The sequence below is a fragment of the Culex quinquefasciatus genome, chromosome 3 (assembly GCF_015732765.1).
Source record: "Culex quinquefasciatus strain JHB chromosome 3, VPISU_Cqui_1.0_pri_paternal, whole genome shotgun sequence".
NCBI lineage: Eukaryota > Metazoa > Arthropoda > Insecta > Diptera > Culicidae > Culex > Culex quinquefasciatus.
In genome coordinates, this window is record NC_051863.1 from 182,507,180 (window position 1) to 182,528,460 (window position 21,281).

Below are 21,281 nucleotides of genomic sequence, written 5' to 3' on the forward strand. Positions count from 1 at the left end.
AACAAGTACCTAAAGTATTTAAAGTATTTAGAGTATTTAGAGTATTTAAAGTATTTAAAGTATTTAAAGTATTTAAAGTATTTAAAGTATTTAAAGTATTTAAAGTATTTAAAGTATTTAAAGTATTTAAAGTATTTAAAGTATTTAAAGTATTTAAAGTATTTAAAGTACTACAAGTACCTAAAGTATTTAAAGTATTTAGAGTATTTAGAGTATTTAAAGTATTTAAAGTATTTAAAGTACTACAAGTACCTAAAGTATTTAAAGTATTTAAAGTATTTAAAGTATTTAAAGTACTACAAGTACCTAAAGTATTTAAAGTACAACAAGTACCTAAAGTATTTAAAGTATTTAAAGTATTTAAAGTATTTAAAGTACTACAAGTACCTAAAGTATTTAAAGTATTTAAAGTACTACAAGTACCTAAAGTATTTAAAGTATTTAAAGTATTTAAAGTATTTAAAGTATTTAAAGTATTTAAAGTATTTAAAGTATTTAAAGTATTTAAAGTATTTAAAGTATTTAAAGTATTTAAAGTATTTAAAGTATTTAAAGTATTTAAGTATTTAAAGTATTTAAAGTATTTAAAGTATTTAAAGTATTTAAAGTATTTAAAGTATTTAAAGTATTTAAAGTATTTAAAGTATTTAAAGTATTTAAAGTATTTAAAGTACTTAAAGTATTTAAAGTATTTGAAGTATTTAAAGTATTTAAAGTATTTAAAGTATTTAAAGTATTTAAAGTATTTAAAGTATTCAAAGTATTTAAAGTATTTAAAGTATTTAAAGTATTTAAAGTATTTAAAGTATTTAAAGTATTTAAAGTACAACAAGTACCTAAAGTATTTAAAGTATTTAGAGTATTTAGAGTATTTAAAGTATTTAAAGTATTTAAAGTATTTAAAGTATTTAAAGTATTTAAAGTATTTAAAGTATTTAAAGTATTTAAAGTACTACAAGTACCTAAAGTATTTAAAGTATTTAGAGTATTTAGAGTATTTAAAGTATTTAAAGTATTTAAAGTATTTAAAGTACTACAAGTACCTAAAGTATTTAAAGTATTTAAAGTATTTAAAGTATTTAAAGTACTACAAGTACCTAAAGTATTTAAAGTATTTAAAGTATTTAAAGTATTTAAAGTATTTAAAGTATTTAAAGTATTTAAAGTATTTAAAGTACTATAAGTACCTAAAGTATTTAAAGTATTTAAAGTATTTAAAGTATTTAAAGTATTTAAAGTATTTAAAGTATTTAAAGTATTTAAAGTATTTAAAGTATTTAAAGTATTTAAAGTATTTAAAGTATTTAAAGTATTTAAAGTATTTAAAGTATTTAAAGTATTTAAAGTATTTAAAGTATTTAAAGTATTTAAAGTATTTAAAGTATTTAAAGTATTTAAAGTATTTAAAGTACTTAAAGTATTTAAAGTATTTGAAGTATTTAAAGTATTTAAAGTATTTAAAGTATTTAAAGTATTTAAAGTATTCAAAGTATTTAAAGTATTTAAAGTATTTAAAGTATTTAAAGTATTTAAGGTATTTAAAGTATTTAAAGTATTTAAAGTATTTAAAGTATTTAAAGTATTTAAAGTACAACAAGTACCTAAAGTATTTAAAGTATTTAGAGTATTTAGAGTATTTAAAGTATTTAAAGTATTTAAAGTATTTAAAGTATTTAAAGTATTTAAAGTATTTAAAGTATTTAAAGTATTTAAAGTATTTAAAGTATTTAAAGTATTTAAAGTACTACAAGTACCTAAAGTATTTAAAGTATTTAGAGTATTGAGCATGAGCATGAGCATGAGCATGGTTGACTGCCAATGAGCTGCTACTCCGTTATTGACAGATCAGCTGAAGTTAAACAATGAATCAAAAATGATCAGTGGGAGCCAACCATCCGTTCACTGTTTAACCTCTGAAGATCCCTACTTTATTAGTCAATAAAGGCGCCCTCCAGAAGCCTGCAGTTCAACGAAAGGGAGGAATGTTAGTCCGATAGTTGATTGCAGACTCATCAAGCACACAGTTTTCGCTATACTTGTTGATACCGCTTGAGACCGTTGAATCCACAGCATCTCCTTCAAGCATCACGTGATTATTATTTTTAGGTTAGTAGGATAGGTATTGGCTTTTCGATGCCTCCCGAGCTACGATGCTATGGGGAGGACTTTCATAACAGACCCGTCAGCGAGCCTTCCGAGCAACGATGCTATAGGAAGGTCTTTTGGTTAACACAAAGTACTCACACACAATTATTTCACTCCACTATTAATTAATCCAAAATGTCAGTGCGTCTTTCGATCATTATATAGAAATGGCTTTTCACCATTAGAAATAAAACCTTATTCAAAACATTATACACAATTTACCCGACGCCGTGCCTTCCGATCAACGATGATATAGGAAGGGCTTTGAAAATACAAAACAATTAATTAAGATCTCAAAAAAAAAAAATTACAAAAAATCACAAAAAACACAATTACTCAACGAAAATTACGCTCAAGATACAAATAATTCAGTAGGTCATGCTATTATTCGATCACCACAATCACTCACCCTAACGAACAGCGACACAAAAGCACACAAAAAAATAACCTGCATCATCACAATTTCGCGTACTTAGCGCACCAATGATGCTATTATTCGATTAGCACAATCACTCATCCGATACGAACAGCGACAAAAAAGCACACAAAAAAATTAACCTGTATAATCACGACTTCGCGTCCCCACTTCCAGCGCACCAATCATTTAAAGTATTTAGAGTATTTAGAGTATTTAAAGTATTTAAAGTATTTAAAGTATTTAAAGTATTTAAAGTACTACAAGTACCTAAAGTATTTAAAGTATTTAAAGTATTTAAAGTATTTAAAGTACTACAAGTACCTAAAGTATTTAAAGTATTTAAAGTATTTAAAGTATTTAAAGTATTTAAAGTATTTAAAGTATTTAAAGTATTTAAAGTATTTAAAGTATTTAAAGTATTTAAAGTATTTAAAGTATTTAAAGTATTTAAGTATTTAAAGTATTTAAAGTATTTAAAGTATTTAAAGTATTTAAAGTATTTAAAGTATTTAAAGTATTTAAAGTACTTAAAGTATTTAAAGTATTTGAGTATTTAAAGTATTTAAAGTATTTAAAGTATTTAAAGTATTTAAAGTATTTAAAGTATTTAAAGTATTCAAAGTATTTAAAGTATTTAAAGTATTTAAAGTATTTAAAGTATTTAAAGTATTTAAAGTATTTAAAGTATTTAAAGTATTTAAAGTATTTAAAATTACAACAAGTACCTAAAGTATTTAAAGTATTTAAATTTAGAGTATTTAAAGTATTTAAAGTATTTAAAGTATTTAAAGTATTTAAAGTATTTAAAGTATTTAAAGTATTTAAAGTATTTAAAGTATTTAAAGTATTTAAAGTATTTAAAGTACTACAAGTACCTAAAGTATTTAAAGTATTTAAAGTATTTAAAGTATTTAAAGTATTTAAAGTATTTAAAGTACTACAAGTACCTAAAGTATTTAAAGTATTTAAAGTATTTAAAGTATTTAAAGTATTTAAAGTATTTAAAGTATTTAAAGTATTTAAAGTATTTAAAGTATTTAAAGTATTTAAAGTATTTAAAGTATTTAAAGTATTTAAAGTATTTAAAGTATTTAAAGTATTTAAAGTATTTAAAGTATTTAAAGTATTTAAAGTATTTAAAGTACTACAAGTACCTAAAGTATTTAAAGTATTTAAAGTATTTAAAGTATTTAAAGTATTTAAAGTATTTAAAGTACTTAAAGTATTTAAAGTATTTGAAGTATTTAAAGTATTTAAAGTATTTAAAGTATTTAAAGTATTTAAAGTATTTAAAGTATTCAAAGTATTTAAAGTTTTTAAAGTATTTAAAGTATTTAAAGTATTTAAAGTATTTAAAGTATTTAAAGTATTTAAGTACAACAAGTACCTAAAGTATTTAAAGTATTTAAATATTTAGAGTATTTAGTATTTAAAGTATTTAAAGTATTTAAAGTTAAAGTATTCAAAGTATTTAAAGTATTTAAAGTATTTAAAGTATTTAAAGTATTTAAAGTATTTAAAGTATTTAAAGTATTTAAAGTATTTAAAGTACAACAAGTACCTAAAGTATTTAAAGTATTTAGAGTATTTAGAGTATTTAAAGTATTTAAAGTATTTAAAGTATTTAAAGTATTTAAAGTATTTAAAGTATTTAAAGTATTTAAAGTATTTAAAGTATTTAAAGTATTTAAAGTATTTAAAGTACTACAAGTACCTAAAGTATTTAAAGTATTTAGAGTATTTAGAGTATTTAAAGTATTTAAAGTATTTAAAGTATTTAAAGTATTTAAAGTATTTAAAGTACTACAAGTACCTAAAGTATTTAAAGTATTTAAAGTATTTAAAGTATTTAAAGTACTACAAGTACCTAAAGTATTTAAAGTATTTAAAGTATTTAAAGTATTTAAAGTATTTAAAGTATTTAAAGTATTTAAAGTACTACAAGTACCTAAAGTATTTAAAGTATTTAAAGTATTTAAAGTATTTAAAGTACTAAAGTACCTCAAGTACCTAAAGTATTTAAAGTATTTAAAGTATTAAAGTATTTAAAGTATTTAAAGTATTTAAAGTATTTAAAGTATTTAAAGTATTTAAAGTATTTAAAGTATTTAAAGTATTTAAAGTATTTAAAGTATTTAAAGTATTTAAAGCATTTAAAGTATTTAAAGTATTTAAAGTATTTAAAGTATTTAAAGTATTTAAAGTATTTAAAGTATTTAAAGTACTACAAGTACCTAAAGTATTTAAAGTATTTAAAGTATTTAAAGTATTTAAAGTATTTAAAGTATTTAAAGTATTTAAAGTACTACAAGTACCTAAAGTATTTAAAGTATTTAAAGTATTTAAAGTATTTAAAGTATTTAAAGTATTTAAAGTATTTAAAGTACTACAAGTACCTAAAGTATTTAAAGTATTTAAAGTATTTAAAGTATTTAAAGTATTTAAAGTATTTAAAGTATTTAAAGTATTTAAAGTATTTAAAGTATTTAAAGTATTTAAAGTATTTAAAGTATTTAAAGTATTTAAAGTATTTAAAGTATTTAAAGTACTACAAGTATTTAAAGTATTTAAAGTATTTAGAGTATTTAGAGTATTTAAAGTATTTAAAGTATTTAAAGTATTTAAAGTATTTAAAGTACTACAAGTACCTAAAGTATTTAAAGTATTTAAAGTATTTAAAGTATTTAAAGTACTACAAGTACCTAAAGTATTTAAAGTATTTAAAGTATTTAAAGTATTTAAAGTATTTAAAGTACTACAAGTACCTAAAGTATTTAAAGTATTTAAAGTATTTAAAGTATTTAAAGTATTTAAAGTATTTAAAGTATTTAAAGTATTTAAAGTATTTAAAGTATTTAAAGTATTTAAAGTATTTAAAGTATTTAAAGTATTTAAAGTATTTAAAGTATTTAAAGTATTTAAAGTATTTAAAGTATTTAAAGTATTTAAAGTATTTAAAGTATTTAAAGTATTTAAAGTACTTAAAGTATTTAAAGTATTTAAAGTATTTAAAGTATTTAAAGTATTTAAAGTATTTAAAGTATTTAAAGTATTTAAAGTATTTAAAGTATTTAAAGTATTTAAAGTATTTAAAGTATTTAAAGTATTTAAAGTATTTAAAGTATTTAAAGTATTTAACAAGTACCTAAAGTATTTAAAGTATTTAGAGTATTTTAAGTATTTAAAGTATTTAAAGTATTTAAAGTATTTAAAGTATTTAAAGTATTTAAAGTATTTAAAGTATTTAAAGTATTTAAAGTACTACAAGTACCTAAAGTATTTAAAGTATTTAGAGTATTTAGAGTATTTAAAGTATTTAAAGTATTTAAAGTATTTAAAGTATTTAAAGTACTACAAGTACCTAAAGTATTTAAAGTATTTAAAGTATTTAAAGTATTTAAAGTATTAAAAGTATTTAAAGTATTTAAAGTACTACAAGTACCTAAAGTATTTAAAGTATTTAGAGTATTTAGAGTATTTAAAGTATTTAAAGTATTCAAAATATTTTAAATATTTTAAGTATTTAAAGTATTTAAAGTATTTAAAGTTTTATTTATTACATGTTTTCAGATAAAAACGATTTATAAGTTGTAATTGACCTTCAAAGATTTGATATATGCCAACATTAGGTGCCTGATGGAAGTACATGTTGTTCGCCTGTACTTTCAATCTTTTTAAAATAAACGAATTTTGAAACACAGATTGATGAAAAGGCGTTGGGATTTCAAAAACTTTGACGCCATCGAGTAGATTGTTGACTTTTTTACTGTTTCAGTTAAAAAGGCAATAATTCAAAAAAGTAAAAATCATGCGGTTGATATGATATTTTGCTCTTTCGAACAAATTTTAATCTTTAATTGGAAAAAAACTCTAAAAATGTTAAGAAAATGTCAGGTTTGAAAGTTTCACTTATTTTATGTGACATTAAAATTACATTTTCTTGAGTCAACTTGAGTCCGATATGTTTTGTAAAAATAAGTAAGCAGTTAGTTTTGTTATATCCCAGGCTATGCCAATTCAAAGACGATGGTATCGTTCAAGAGCAGAAAATGTGAAAACAAGCTCAAACAAAATACTAGAGAAGTAAAGTTTTTCGTTGAAAAAAAGTTGCTTAAAATAACTTCTCGAACACGGAAAAAATTAAAAATAGGCATTTGAGAGCTACGAATCGTTTGACAACAATAATTGTAATTTTTCCCCACAGCACTGAACCTTTACCACGCAAACGACAACAATTTTTCGCCTTTACCTTTCGCAATGTCAAACAATGACTCCTGACGGAGGACTGTCTTCTTTTTTCCGATCCGTTTTTTTTTTCGTGTCACAAAATCTGACATTTGGTTTCCGACTGGGCCGCTCTCGGTTTGGCACATGACGGTGCGCGGGGGCGGCAGTTTAAAGAAACCAGCCCATATTTCCCGGACAAGGGTCCACATCCCGTTGATGTTTAGGGAGGAGAAAATTGGATTCCAAAATGACCACGAAACGTCAACGTGGAAATGCTTCAGGGTGGAACCGAGGAATCGACCAACCGCGATGATGTGCCTCAACTAGATAAATTTTGGTTGATTGGTTTGCGATTTTTATCCTCGAAACAGGTAGGTTTGAAAATCCTCCTAAACTTGATTTTCTTCGTACTTGCAGTTGTATCCTATCTTCCCAATTCGCACTACGTCACACTAACTACACACACACACATGTGCAAACATTGCGTCGGTGGGTGGGTAAATCCTCTCACACCACGAACCGATCACGCACACAGCCTACTTTGCTGCAGACTACACCAACACTTTCCGCTTCCGTGACATTCACGGCCTGCTACACACCACAACTCTCCACGCACAACACCCAACTCCCTTTTGCGAGCCTACTACGACGCTTGTGTGGTAGTGCCGACTTTCACCCCCAACTCCGTTCTCACAGCTCACCCCTTCTCACGACTCACCCCACCAACACCACCACACCACCAACAGCCTCCCCTTGGTTCCGTTCCGCTGTTTACCTTCCGTTTCTGCTGCTTCTTCTTCTTCCTCCTCCTCCTTCTGTGGGGTTGAGCTTTGCAGCACACACGCTCACCCTGGCAAACACGACACGACACGACTCGGACCGCGATAAGAATGAAACTGACGGCGGTGACTCGCGTCGAGCTTCCGACGACCAACGCGGCAAGTGTCTCTGAACGGTGAGAGCACGCGCTCACTCACGCGCACGACGGCGTGCAGCTTCTTCTTCGGAAAGGATAAGGGGAGGGCGCGGAGCATGCGTGCAGGATCGTGACGTGAGCGGGCGCGAGGATAGCCAGGATAACGGAAGGGGTTTTTGGTTGGTGTCTGTGGTGAGTGACATCAAAGGGGTTGGTGTATTGGGTGAAAACGGAAAATGACACAGTGGGCCGAGATTATAGAGATATATATCTGAGCCGGATTTCACGGACATTAGTACGTCCGTTGTTTTGCTGGCTGGATAAAAAAAAATGTTGTGGTTTGGAATGCCAGTATGAAGCAGTTTTAAAATGTTTCGTTGATACAAAAGTCATCTTCTGTAAACAGGATTGATGTTCTGTAAACTCTCATTGATGTGTGGTCAAATAAAAGTATGTTCCTCGACTATAACCAAAGTCGAGTAGAGAGCGAAAATAACAAATTTCTAGAAATATTTTCAACGTTTGAATGATGAAAATGTGTTTTTTAATACTTTTTACATCAGTCCAGGTATTTTGTAATTATTTGTTTTCAAAAAAACAGGTAAGTACAAACGAAAAGTTTTTTTTTTAAATTTCGCAAGAATTCAAATTATGTTCAAACGAAACCTTCCAAATGTATGATTACACTGACATACACAAATTGACAAAATGGCAACCCAAAAAAAAAAAAAAAAATGAAAGGTGATCAAAACCTTGGTGCTCACCCCTAAAATGATAGTCAGGAACAATATTTCCATGCAACAAAAACATCCCAAAAATGGTTTACAATTCGCGCGATGAGCATGAATGATAAAAGTACCTTTTTCGAGTATTTTTTCAAAAATGCACGTAACAAACATACTAAAGTCATTCAAATTTGATCGTCTGGGGCTTCAAGTTGTAGTTCAATGTTGTTTACGACACATTGTGAGAAAAGGTCATATTTTTTCATAAAATGTTATAAAATATATAGTTTTGAGCGAGCAACATAAAAATATCCAACATATATGCCTACTTGTTCGTAAACAGCCAATGATGGGTATAAAATGATCTCATTTTTTTCATACATTTCGAATGTAATACCATTTTTTATTGAAAATGCTCAAAACTTTCACAAAACTTCATGTTTTCAAAAAAAAAAAAAAACAAACTGAAAATTTTAGTTTATCACAATATGGGTATCAAATGATCGGGATTTTTTCATACATTTCTAGTGTTATGATTTTTTTAGAAAATACTAACATTTTTCACAAATCTACGTATTTTCGAAAAAAATACTCAAAATTTCAGTTTTTCGCAATACGGGTATCAAATGATCGGTTTTTTTCATTCTTTTCTAATGTAAAGACAACTTTTTTTTTAAATTCTCAAAATTTTCACGAAATACTTATTTTCGAAAAAATACTCAAAATTTTAGTTTTTTTACGAAATAATCATCAAATGATCGGATTTTTTTCATACATTTCAATGCTATATTTTTTTTAAATGCTCAATTTTTCACAAATCTACGTGTTTTCGAAAAAAAATACTCAAAATTTCAACACCCAACTGGCGGTCGTATGATTGTGATACATGGCGGCATGAAAGTATATCAGAATCTGCATGAAATCTGTCCTCATGCATTTTTTGCGATATAGGGGTATGACATTTTTTCCCGTTACCGACAATTATCGACATTACCGACAGCAGATTGATTGTATTGCAGGAAAAAAATCTTAACAGAACGTGGATTGAACCATCAACTGCTAGGTTGCTGATCCGACACGCTACCACCGCGCCATGGACGCTTGATGAAAGGTGAGGGACAGAGCGCGAACATAATGTTCTCTCTAAGTGTTGCTCAAGGGACGCGCAGCATTCTATGTGTTGGTGAGAACTGCAGATCGCTGACGTGTTTACACGCGGGCAAAAATGATCTATGGGCTAGCTGCAAAAAATGTAATAAAATATAACATTTTTTGCAGCAAATCCACTGTTGCAGATTTTGAGATATATTTTTCGTTTGGGTGTACCACTGCCCTAAGACGCTTGATGAATTGTGAGGGACAAAGTGCGAACATAATGTTTTCTCTGGAGTGTTGCTCGGGGACGCGCCAGCTTTATATGTGTTGGTGAGATCTGCAGATCGCTGACATGTTTACACGCGGGCAAAATTGAGCTATGAGCTTGCTGCAAAAAATGTTATAAAATGTAACATTTTCTGTAGCAAATCTCCTGCTGCAGATTTTGAGATATATATTTCCTTTGGGTGAAATGATCGGGAATTTTTCATTCATTTCGGGGTTAAAGAAAACAATTTTTGAAAGCACTCAAAATTTTCACAAACCTACATATTTTCGAAAAAATGTTCCAAATTTCAGTTTTTCACGGGTTTTAAATGATCGAAATGTGTGGCAGTGCGTGGCCGAATGGTTACGCTGTCCGCTTTGTAAGCGGATAATTCTGGGTTCGATTCCCATCTGCTGCAACCTTCCATCGGATGAGGAAGTATAATGTCGGTCCCGGCCTTGGTTGTTAGGCCGTTAAGTCATTCCAGGTGTAGGAGTTGTCTCCATGCCATAAGTACAAACAACACACCAAACCAAGCCTACTCCGGTGGAATCGCTGGCGGCGGTTCACAGAAAAAAAAGTTGAACTTTGGAATGTTGAAAATTTGGTAGGTTGAATATTACCTCTTTATTTGTGTAATATTACATAAAAAATGTGTAAAAATGTGAACATGATGAAAATTCATCATTTTTTGGGGTAAAATTTATCATTTATTTTGCCACAAAATCTGTCACCATTTCCTGATGAATATTACCATCATTTTTTTTCTGTGTTGGACTCGCAATCCAAAGGTCGTCAGTTCAAACACTGGGAACATGAATTTTTTTCACAAATCTACGTGAATTTTTCATTCATTTCGAATGTGAAGGAAACATTCAAAACATTCACAAAAGTACATTTTTTCGAAAAAATAAAATAAAAAACTCAAATATTCAGTTATTGCTACCCATATCGTGAAAAAATGAAAATTTGAGTATGTTTTTTTAAATATACGTTGTTTTGTGATTTTTATAATATATCAAAAAATGTTTTTATTTCATTAAAAATGCATGACAAAATTCACATCGTTTGATACCCATATTGTGAAAGAACTGATATTTTAAGTATTTTTTCGAAAATATGTAGTTTTATTTAAATTTCGAGTATTAATAGCAAATTGCAAAAAATGAATATTTTTTCGAGAAACATGGCATTTTCGAAATTCTGGAAAAATGTGTATTTATGTGAAAATTTTCATGTTATCATAACTGCAATGGATAGATGACCTAATCCTGATTCCAAAACACTGTATTTTTTATGTTTGCATGCATTTTCATACGATTATAGCCAATGTCTCCCATATAACCAAAATCCCACAAGTTCTGTTCTTCAGTTAAGCACTGGGCCGGGAGGCAACTGAACGAATCATAACCGGGGCAGCGCAAAACCGAGGCGTGCAAAACCGGGGCATAACTGTAAGCACTAAAGTGCTTCAAAAGATTGCAAACATATTGTTTGATCTTGCTGAGTCATAGCTCAACAGTTGTCTCTTTTAATCCTCGATAACAAATCAAAACATTTGTTGCTCTTAATAGATGTTTGGGTTCAAATCTGAAAAAAAAAAATGAAATTTGTTTTTAAGTGGAAACTTGTTTGAACGAAAGGGGGTTAAGGAAAATTTAAAATACAAAAAAGGCGGCTGCCGGAATTTTAGAAAGTTGTTCCCTTTTGGGTGAAAATAATTTCGATTGTTTTGGTTCAAGCTTAACATTAGATAATGTCGAAATAAGTCTGGAGTTTTTTTTTTGAAAAGGTTTAATAAACCAAATTTTCAGTTTTTGCTTTTTGGGTGTTTTTTAATACCCCAGACTCAAGGCGGTTTCAAACACACTCAAAAAGCAGAAACTGAAAATTTGGTTTATTGGAACTCTAAAAAAAACTCGAGAAGTGTGTTCAGCTCTTTTCAAAATTTTCTCAGCTTTTTAGCTCAAGAATGCATATTAAATTTCAGATTTCAATTTTATTTTGAATCTTAAGTTGTTGTCATCTTATTCCAAAATTATCAAACTTACGGACCCAATCATGCAAGAATCTGATTGTAAAAATAGTCAAAATAACTACGAAGATAGTAAATTAGGGGATGAATAAAAAATTACATCGATAGTTCCCGTAGTTTTGAAGATACTAAAATGTCTGTAACATAAATCTGGGTGCAAAAGCTATGGTTGATGTGTACCGTTAAATTTTTTTTTTTCAATTTTGTATGATCGATTAACCACAAACAATATTTTAGACATTTTGAAATCAACCATTAGAACTCAAATGGTATAAAATCGCAAATTTAGATTTTGTCAAATTAGCGCCTTATTTAAAAAATTAAAAATCGATTTTTTATGTGTTTGTATGGTTAAACATGGTACATACATGTTAAAAGAATTTTGAGAAATAATTTTTGAATTCAAATAAATAACTGTAATTAATTGCGTTTGATTAGCTTTGTTTTCTTCTTGATCGCTATTATTGTGGATTGCTTTTTTCAAGTAATTATCTAATTGTTTGTTTTTGTTTCTCGAACAAAACATTCAACTACTCGGGATAAGTTTCGCAACATGAGAAGCTGGTCCACCTTCAATTGGACTGCTCCAGTTTGGTTTTTACTTTTGTTTTCGCACACAAATGCCACTGCACATCTCTCGGAGAGGCACCGCACAGAGAGGGAGAGAGACAAATTGTGATAACGAGGAGTCTCGTAAAACGGCAATCATTCTCGTTATGAATGGGTCCGATTGTGGGTGAACAAGTGAATAATGTTCGTGTGCTTACAGCTGTTTTTGAATGCACAGCAAAAAACGGTTGGTAAATCTTAAATTAATAGGATTTTTTTAAATTAATAGTGTTTTGTCAGTATTCATTAATATTTTATTTTTAAAGAGATTTAGTTTCAAACAGCACATTTATTCCAATTTGTTTTCAAGATTTTTTTTCCACTTTAAGAGAACCTGCAAACATACGCACAACAGTTCCAGTTCGGTAGTTTTTGAGCAGTTCGTGATACTTCGTTTGAGTTTCTCTTCTCTCACAAGTATTGATTTCCGGCCTTTTAGTTTGGTTTGCACATTATGTTATGATTTCGTGAAAATAATATGAAAATTATTATCAATTATTTGTAATATTTTAACAAACGATAAAATAAAAAATAAATTTATAAGTTATTGATAAGTTTCGCCCTTCCGAAACGCTTCAGCAGCAGTTCATACCAACTTGTCGCACCAGACATAAAGACACTCACGAAAAACAAGTCTAAATGGAATGTTGTTTCGCTTATCAGCTGGCGTAATGAAACCACTTTGTGAATGAGCCGTCGTCCGCGTCTCACACGTGTGATTGTAGGTGGTCAGCAGTCAAGCATTCACAAAGAATGCGTCGGGCAAATTTGGGCAATGGCGTCATGCGTGCAGTATTAGGTTTTACGCCGACTCGATTTGGAGGTTAGAAATTTGACAGCTTGGCTGTAAAACCTAATAGCGTCTTCGGTCAGATTCTTGTCATTTATTGGTGACGGAATGCGAAAATTTAGTCATTGCTTTAAGTTTGTTTTTACTGTTCGTAATAGTAACTGAAGTTACTTGAAATGATGATACAAATAAGGAAGTCGGACAAATTTATAAGTTTTAATATAAACTCACCATTGAATATTTACAGTCTTTTTGAGTGCAGTACAACGCTGCCTGTAAATTGTCTGTACCATTATTGTGGGTTGATATCAGCGCCGTACCTAGGGGTTGGCCAGCCCTTGGGGGCGCCAGAATCAATGATTGTACAAAATATCCATGTCAGTAAAAAATTCTCAGTAGATATTTAAAACTGAGAGGTCGCCAAAAATTTTGGTGGACTACAAAATAACTTGATCCAAATAGGATTGAAATATGAAAAGATGTGATTTGTGTAGAGCACTTGGGTTGCCAAAATCAACTTTTTGAATATTTCTACCGCAATGTAAATAAAAATGCTTTTATTATAATCGAAAAAGGCCGCCCAAGTAACACACAGTTTCAGCAGTTCTAGAAAAGCTTTTCAAAATAAATACAACATTAAAGAATGGACCGCAGCATAATGAAGTTTGTCACTAAGTCAAACCTTTTTCCAGACTCGGATGATTCGATTGGAAGATGGCGGTCGAGTTGGACGCATGCCGTGTGGCACCGGTTTGTTTTTTTCGATTTTTATAGTGTTAGGTTTACGAAACGGGTTGTTAAAGTGGTCGAGTCGTCGCGAGTGATCATTGCCTTACGGGTAAAGGTGAAATGTACTGAAAAAAGTTGTGAAAATGGATTTTTCACTTGATTTGTTCCACAAGAAGAGCAGTCAAAAGCATTCTGCAGTGGCGTTCTGCCCTCCGGAAGGGGTATAAATGTGTAATGTGACGGGTTTTGTCCGACTGGTGTGAGTGTGTAGTGAATTTGGCGTCTAGCGCCGACTGCATGAGAGAGAGAGAAAGAGAGTAGCGAATGATGTTCGTGATGCCTTGGAAACATGTTTCTGTGTGTCCGAAAATTGGCAAAAAATGGACTGATTTGTCGTGAAGAGGATTCAACGCAGGAGTGCTGCAGACGGCTGGATCCATGTCTTCGTTCCGCCCGGACGGCAGACTAGCGGCCGGGTCGACGATTGAAGCAGCAGCAGGCAGAAGCGGGTGAGCAAGTTCCAATAAGAACATTTTTAAGGTGTGAATGAGTATGCGTGTGTAGGTGAGCGAATGAAATTGAGCCGAAACAACTTAGGGCTTTTGTTAATTTGATTCGGTTAACCGCGGTGGATTTTCTTGAAATAATTCGAACTGTCAAAAATCCACCAAAGGATCTACCGGTGGATACTTTTCTACCACAGTTTTTTGTGTGATCAATGTGGTAGATGTTTTGGTGGATTTTTGACAGTTCGAATTATTTCAAGAAAATCCACCGCGGTTAACCAAATCAAATTAACAAAAGCCCTCTTATCTAGATGACTTTTGATTAGGGGAGCGGTGCCATGTTTTGGGTGCTGACAAATTTACGAACGGTTTTTCGTAGTATGTTGAAATTACCAATGTTTTAGAATGTTTCGGCTTAATTGAGAATGGTCGTGAGTGTATCCGTTTATTTTTGTTTTCATTTAAAAAATGTTTTTTTCAGCTAACACAGTTTTATAAATTTCGGTTTAGTTCTAGCTTTCGGTTGTTTCGATTCGGTTCGCGATCGTTCAAATAAAACGTTTGCTCTAAAAGTTCGCTAATTTTAACGGTGATTCAGGGTTTTCACAGCCGGCTGTCTAAGGCTGAATCGAATCGATTACGGGTAACCGGGCCAAGCGGTAGCTTTGCAGGATTGATCGTGAGTTTTGCGTCTTATTTCAGGCTTAGAGTGATAAAATCTCGCCGCCGGTTGAGTTTGTCGATGTGGTTTTGTTTCAAATAACCTGTTAATTCCACTAAAAAGAGTCCGTTTTGCGATGCCTGTCCGTCGGGTCGCATGTTTTTTTTCGCGTCGTTTGTCGTCTCGAAATTACTTTTTAGCTTTATAACTCGTAAAGCACGGTGAAAAATATTGTTTCAACGCGTTCAAGTCTTTCAGATATCATCATAACTCATCAATAATTAATTGGTCGCTCATCTTATAATAATTTAAAAGTATAAATAGTCTCAGGTCAACTCTACGTAAATATGTTACGCTGAGTATAATATTTCACCTTTTAATTACACATAATTTTGATTCTATCTTTCCGCAGCCGGCTGTCTAAGATTGAATCATTTATGCTAAACTCAACACCAAATAACCGGGAATAGTCTCATCCGCATCATCCGATTGTTTGCCTTGAGAATACATAATACTTCACCCTATTAAACGAAATTCATTGATTATTGGGCCATATCATCATCCTCTATGATGAATCCTGGCCATTACCCTTTCCCACTAACAAAATCCCAAGTAGAAGTAGTTTTCCGGCACACGCGGGGGTGTGGATATCGTATAGAACCCACCCTTGGTAGCCTGTGCTAACTAACATTCCGTCCCATCCCCTCGAGATCTACAAACTGACATGGCGGGCGCCGTTGGTGGCCAACGACTGTTTCCTATTCGCACAGTCTCTAGTTTTGATGATCGTGATGTTTTATCTTTTCAGCGCATTCATGCATGCTGTTGATAAGGGAAACATCTTTTGATCGTTGAAGCGTATGACCGGATGTGTTGATAGGATTTTACGGTCCTGTTCAGCAACGGAGAAGGACAACCATGGGTGGTCTCTCATGCTCATGCTCATGCTCAAACCTTTTTCCAGACTCGATAATTGTCCAATATATGTTCAATATATAGTTTTTAAATTGCATTGGCTGTTATTTTCCGCCATTCAAACCTAATTTTAAGTATTTTTTAAAGTAAAATCATGCACATAAATATTTTAAGTAAATTTAAGTAAAGCAAAATTTACACAATTACTTTTTTTAGGAGAAGGACAACCATGGGTGGTCTCTCATGCTCATGCTCATGCTCATGCTCATTTACACAATTACTTTTTTTAAGTCTTAAATGTTATATATTGGACAATTTCGTTTCAGTAAAAAAATATCTCAAATTTTCATAAATGTTTAGATTTGATTTATTATTGATTGTTTCAAGCACCTAAAATCTAGTATTTGGCTTAATGAATTAAAAATTAACCAATAAAACTCATAAAAATAACGATTAGGAAAAATTTTAAAAATATATTATTTGTTAACCAAATATGTTGAGATTTTTTTTAACAAAAAATAAATAAGTTTCATCAAATAGTTTCGGCTGAATTTCGAAATTTCTTTGATTGATTTTTACAAAATGGTGTGCTAGCGCTGTTGATAAAAGTTACATTTTTTATTTTTCTTTTCGAATTGCACTGAATTGGAATTTTGCAATCATAGAAAAATAATTAAAATTGTTAGCAAGTTTAAGGAAAATCAATCATGACTGATGAAATAACTCTGAGTTACTCTGTGAATCGATTATTTTCATTAATCTAAAAGTATAAAAATGGAAAAAAGTTAAATCCTGTTATGATCGATTTCTAGCAAAATATTAAGTAAATTTTATTTTCACAGTTAGTTTTTATTTCAACCTATCTCGTATCGATTTGAGAACTAGAACATAAAATACAGTTTCTGTATTTATAACCATCTTATCTTCAATTGCAATTTTTAAGTCAAAACCGTGCTCCCACGGTAAGGCTCTGGTTGTTATTGTAGGCTCAAACAAACAAAACAAAATGCGATTTGAACTGTCAATCTAACAATAACCGTTCAATTTGCGTGCGCTAAATTTTCAAATAAAAATCGCGTTTAAGGTGAAATTCCTCGATATCAAAAAAATGGCCGAAAAGGCGGCCGTCGCTTGCCCTTAATTTTTATCAATGATTTATGTTGCTACCTTAGACAATCCCGTTGATCGTCACTCGTTACCAGAAACATTGACATTGTTCCAATATTACTGCACCTGCCTTTTGCAAATTTAATCTCCAGCATAATAGTGACACTATTTATCATTTTCACTAACTTTTGAAGGGCTATTTGGCTTAATTTTCCCGAAAACTTCTTATAGAGCACTTATCACAAAATTCTGGCATTGATGTTTTCTTCTTCATCGTTTTTAGCACTCTTCTTCGCACATAATTACCACTTCTATTCATCACTTGATTTCGTCACGGTTATTCCACGGCTGAACCACACATTATATTATAGTTTTGGCTTGAAGAAAATCAATTTTCTTCTCTAAACTGGCCAATTTTGATTGCTGTCGAACTTGTCCAACTAAAACTGTCTTGGTATCCAACAGTGTACAGATACAACAGCACATCATGGTGTAAGTATTGATGATTTCATCATCCACTTTTGAAAAGGACGCAGTTTCTTAAGCATAAAAAACACTTTTTTGGTTGAATATTTGAAGTTTTAAGTGATTGATTTTACAGCAACAAACATTTTCTAAAGAATTTGTAATGACCTGACACTGCTTAGCAAGTTGATAGATTAAATAAGGTGTGACAATTTCTGTTTTGCAAAACAAGAAAAAAACTTTTATTATTTATTGACACATGTTTTGGAGTTGTTTTTTTTATGTTGAAAACAAATAATCTAAATTTATTTGCTGAGAAAATGGTAAATTATATTTTTTCTTTCAAAATATCAGGCAAAATTCCAATTTCGCATTAACTTTGTAACAAAGAAATAAATTTGTCATACCTTCGCATATCAAAAACCTTGCCTGCTCTGGTAGTTTGACGTTTAGATTCACTCATGAGTGAAAATGCCTCGTGTAAACAAGCAACGTCGAGCTCCTTTTAGCGTGAAAGCAAGAAAAAAAATCGCGAAACAAATCGAATCGTTACCGGATCCATTAGCGTGGACCATTACTGACCCCTGGAATGCAAGAAAGCAACTTATCAACATGTCAGGTAAATTGAAATCATAATCGACGCGATTTGTGTTTACGATACTTTTTATTCCTCCACAGCCTGTCTGCGATCATCCGGCGATTCTAATCCGTCACAAATGACCAGCGAAAATGAAGAGCACACGACCAGTTGCGACACTCTCCAGCTTTGTGTTTTTCGCCTCCGGATGTCCAAGAACCGGGTTTGAACATCAGAAGCTCAGTGTCTGAATCAAGCACCGTGGATGAGGGCTTCCCCGACGGATTGCCAATTTATCTTGCGGAAATCCAGATGCCGGAGTGTACCCCGAACAACAACAGCAACTTCTTTGCAGAATCTTCAACCTACCTAACTGAAATCTTTATCCCGGATTTGAGCATCGCTGGATTAGTTTCCAGCCCAAGGCCCCCAGTCGAGAACGCCTACTTCGTTCCTTCCGCCCAAGTGATAAATCTGCATCAAACGGTGCCTCTGGCTTCAGGAGTCGGAAATGGATCGTCTGGCCAGCAGTCGACGGAGGACGATTCATCGCAGAACGTCACAGGTGCAGCTTCCGGCTTAAGTTCCTAATGCGGTATTTCTATCTTCTCCCGACTTGGACAACCAATTTTTGAAGTATTCGAAAATGAAACGCTGCGCGCCCCATTTGGATCTTCAGGTCTGCGTTCCGCGGACGACTATCTATCGCAGAACGTCGCAGATGCAGCTTCCGGTCAAAGGTCCGAGAGTGGTGACTCCGAGTTTGAGTTTCCAGCCGATGATCAATGGGACGTGGAAGTAAACGGCAAGTTATTTTATTTTTAATTTTAAGTTCTAAAAGGTGCAAAACGAATCAAGTTGATTTTGATTTCTGATAGCGAAAATTTTCTCGATATGTGTTTCAAAGTTCAAACAAAAAATAAAAATTCAAGTAAGGCAAAGCCTCAACATTTGAATGCAAAAAGTGTTTTAAAATGCACATTACACTAGTTCAGTTGTTTTACAACTATTAGTTTTATAAAAATGTTGTAAAATTTTTCATCAAGCAAAACAAACACATTAGTGTTTCATCTGTGTTTGTAAACATTGCCAGGATAGTGATGGTGTGTGTAATGATCTTACCAACACAAATGCACTGTAAATGATTAATAGAGTTATCTAAGCCCGTTCTCACGAACACTAGCACGCCATTTGTTTTGCTGGCGGGTACAAAATTTAACCTCACTTTTTTTCGTGTACGTACACGCAATACATGCGCACTCTATAGAGTTATCTACGTGCGCATGTATTGCGTGTACGTACTCGAAAAAAATTGAGGTTAAATTTTGTACCGGCCAGCAAAACAAATGGCGTGCTAGTGTGCGTGAGATCGGGCTTAGATAACTCTATGATTTCAATGATGATTATGAAGAAGAAGATTAAGAAGAAGAAGCACAAATATATTTTGATCCGATTTCACCTTAACTTTATCAAATCATGAAATATTTTTATAAACTTTCATAAGTGATAAAAAGACCAACATGAAAAGTGAGCCAACCTTAATACAATAATTGGTCCAATTTTTTATGCTAAGTTTGACTCCAAAAATAGCATCACAGGCAGTATTTTAGCTCACTCTGAATAACTGCTAAATTTGTTTTGTTTATAAACAAAAACAAATCACTGCCCTTTGTCTGTGATAATATTTTGCCAAACTTAACCAACAGCGCCACCTGGATGTCAAACTACCATATCGGACATGCGCACTGAGAGCCGTTGAAAGTAAAGCTTTCTGGCGAGCTTTCAATGTAGTGATTTTTTGGGTATTTATTTTAGTTTAGAATTGGGATAGAAAGCTTTACTTTACATTAATGTGTAATTCGGAATAGATAAACAAAAACATAATTCATTGTTGTCAATAGTTCATATATTTGTTCCACATTAGCTGGTTCAGCTTTAACAAAGTCACAATCTTCTTTGCAGTTTGTTTTCAACATGTTTGATTCATAGTTTGATTTGTGTTTGTTCTGTCTGATTACAACGGTTTATGAGTTAATGTATCGATAGTGTGTATTACTCTTCACTATTTACACCATATATTTTCAGCGCTATTCTGTAAATTTTCCTCTTAATCAAATATCAATATCTTATTTGTTGTTTTAACAATGCTCCTTCGACAGCGTTTGTATTGTTTCCAATACCAATGGGTTTAACAGATTTACCTAAAATATATTTCTTCAGTTTGATTTATTTTTGCTACTTGATTTCGTTTTATCTAGAGTGGGTTTCATCTTCATTTGGTTTGGAGTGGTTTAACTGTATTTGTAACTTTTACGTTTCACTTTGGCATATTTTGATTTGCAGATGTAAAATCTGTTCTTTGTTAATTACCTAAATTCTGCTAATGTTTGATATCAACACACTGACACATACACACATCGACTTTGGTAGGTTTGATTTTTAATGTAATGTTTTTGTAATAGTTGCAATGCATGCGCAAGGGACTCATTACATTTGAGCTATACACGCTAAAATTTTAGATTCTGCTGCGTCCTACTCTAGAATCACTTCTAAACAGTAAATTTAATTACCAATTTTTTCGATGAGCTCATTCTTGCGTTTGGTACACTAGAACTTTGATTTGGGGGGCGTTTTCTACTATGGATTCTTTTTTTTTTTTTGTACAAACAAACTCGCGCAGAGGTATCGTGCTAAAAGTGTCAGCTCCTTTCTCCAATGTGGGCTCGACAACGAGAAAAAGAAAGCTGCTTTTGGCGCTTGATCCAATGATACTTTTTTGTTGTGTGTTTCAATTGTACTGTCTGCTCTTTGTTTGTTTTTGATATTTTTTTGCGCATTTTGGTATTCTATCTATTTTTCCTGGATTTGTTTACGCATGTTTGTTCAACTAAGAAAAATTATGCGGTGTAGCAAAAAAAAAATGTTTGAAACATGCATTTTTATGGTAGTAAAATCCTTTTTTATATTCACTTTTTAATTCTGTTGCTTCAACGAAAACATCGACAAAAACGGTTTAACAAATCTTTAAACATGTTGGAAGGAATCAAGGTATCAAGGAAAGAAAGCAATTTCATAACATTTTTTGCGGGATGT

At 31.2% G+C, this 21,281-nt stretch overlaps 1 protein-coding gene across 6 annotated transcripts in view; it reads right to left on the reverse strand.

Annotated features, from left to right (window-relative positions):
- Positions 1–7,705, reverse strand: part of LOC6040757 (kazrin) — a 189,015-nt gene extending 181,310 nt beyond the window's left edge. For 5 of the 6 annotated variants that reach the window (XM_038259767.1, XM_038259768.1, XM_038259762.1 and 2 more), the window contains exon 1: positions 7,566–7,705. The gene's annotated coding sequence lies outside the window, so the exon portion shown is untranslated. The remainder of the gene's footprint in view (positions 1–7,565) is intronic. The other variant, XM_038259766.1, reaches the window with a different exon arrangement.
- Positions 7,706–21,281: the final 13,576 nt, after the last annotated feature.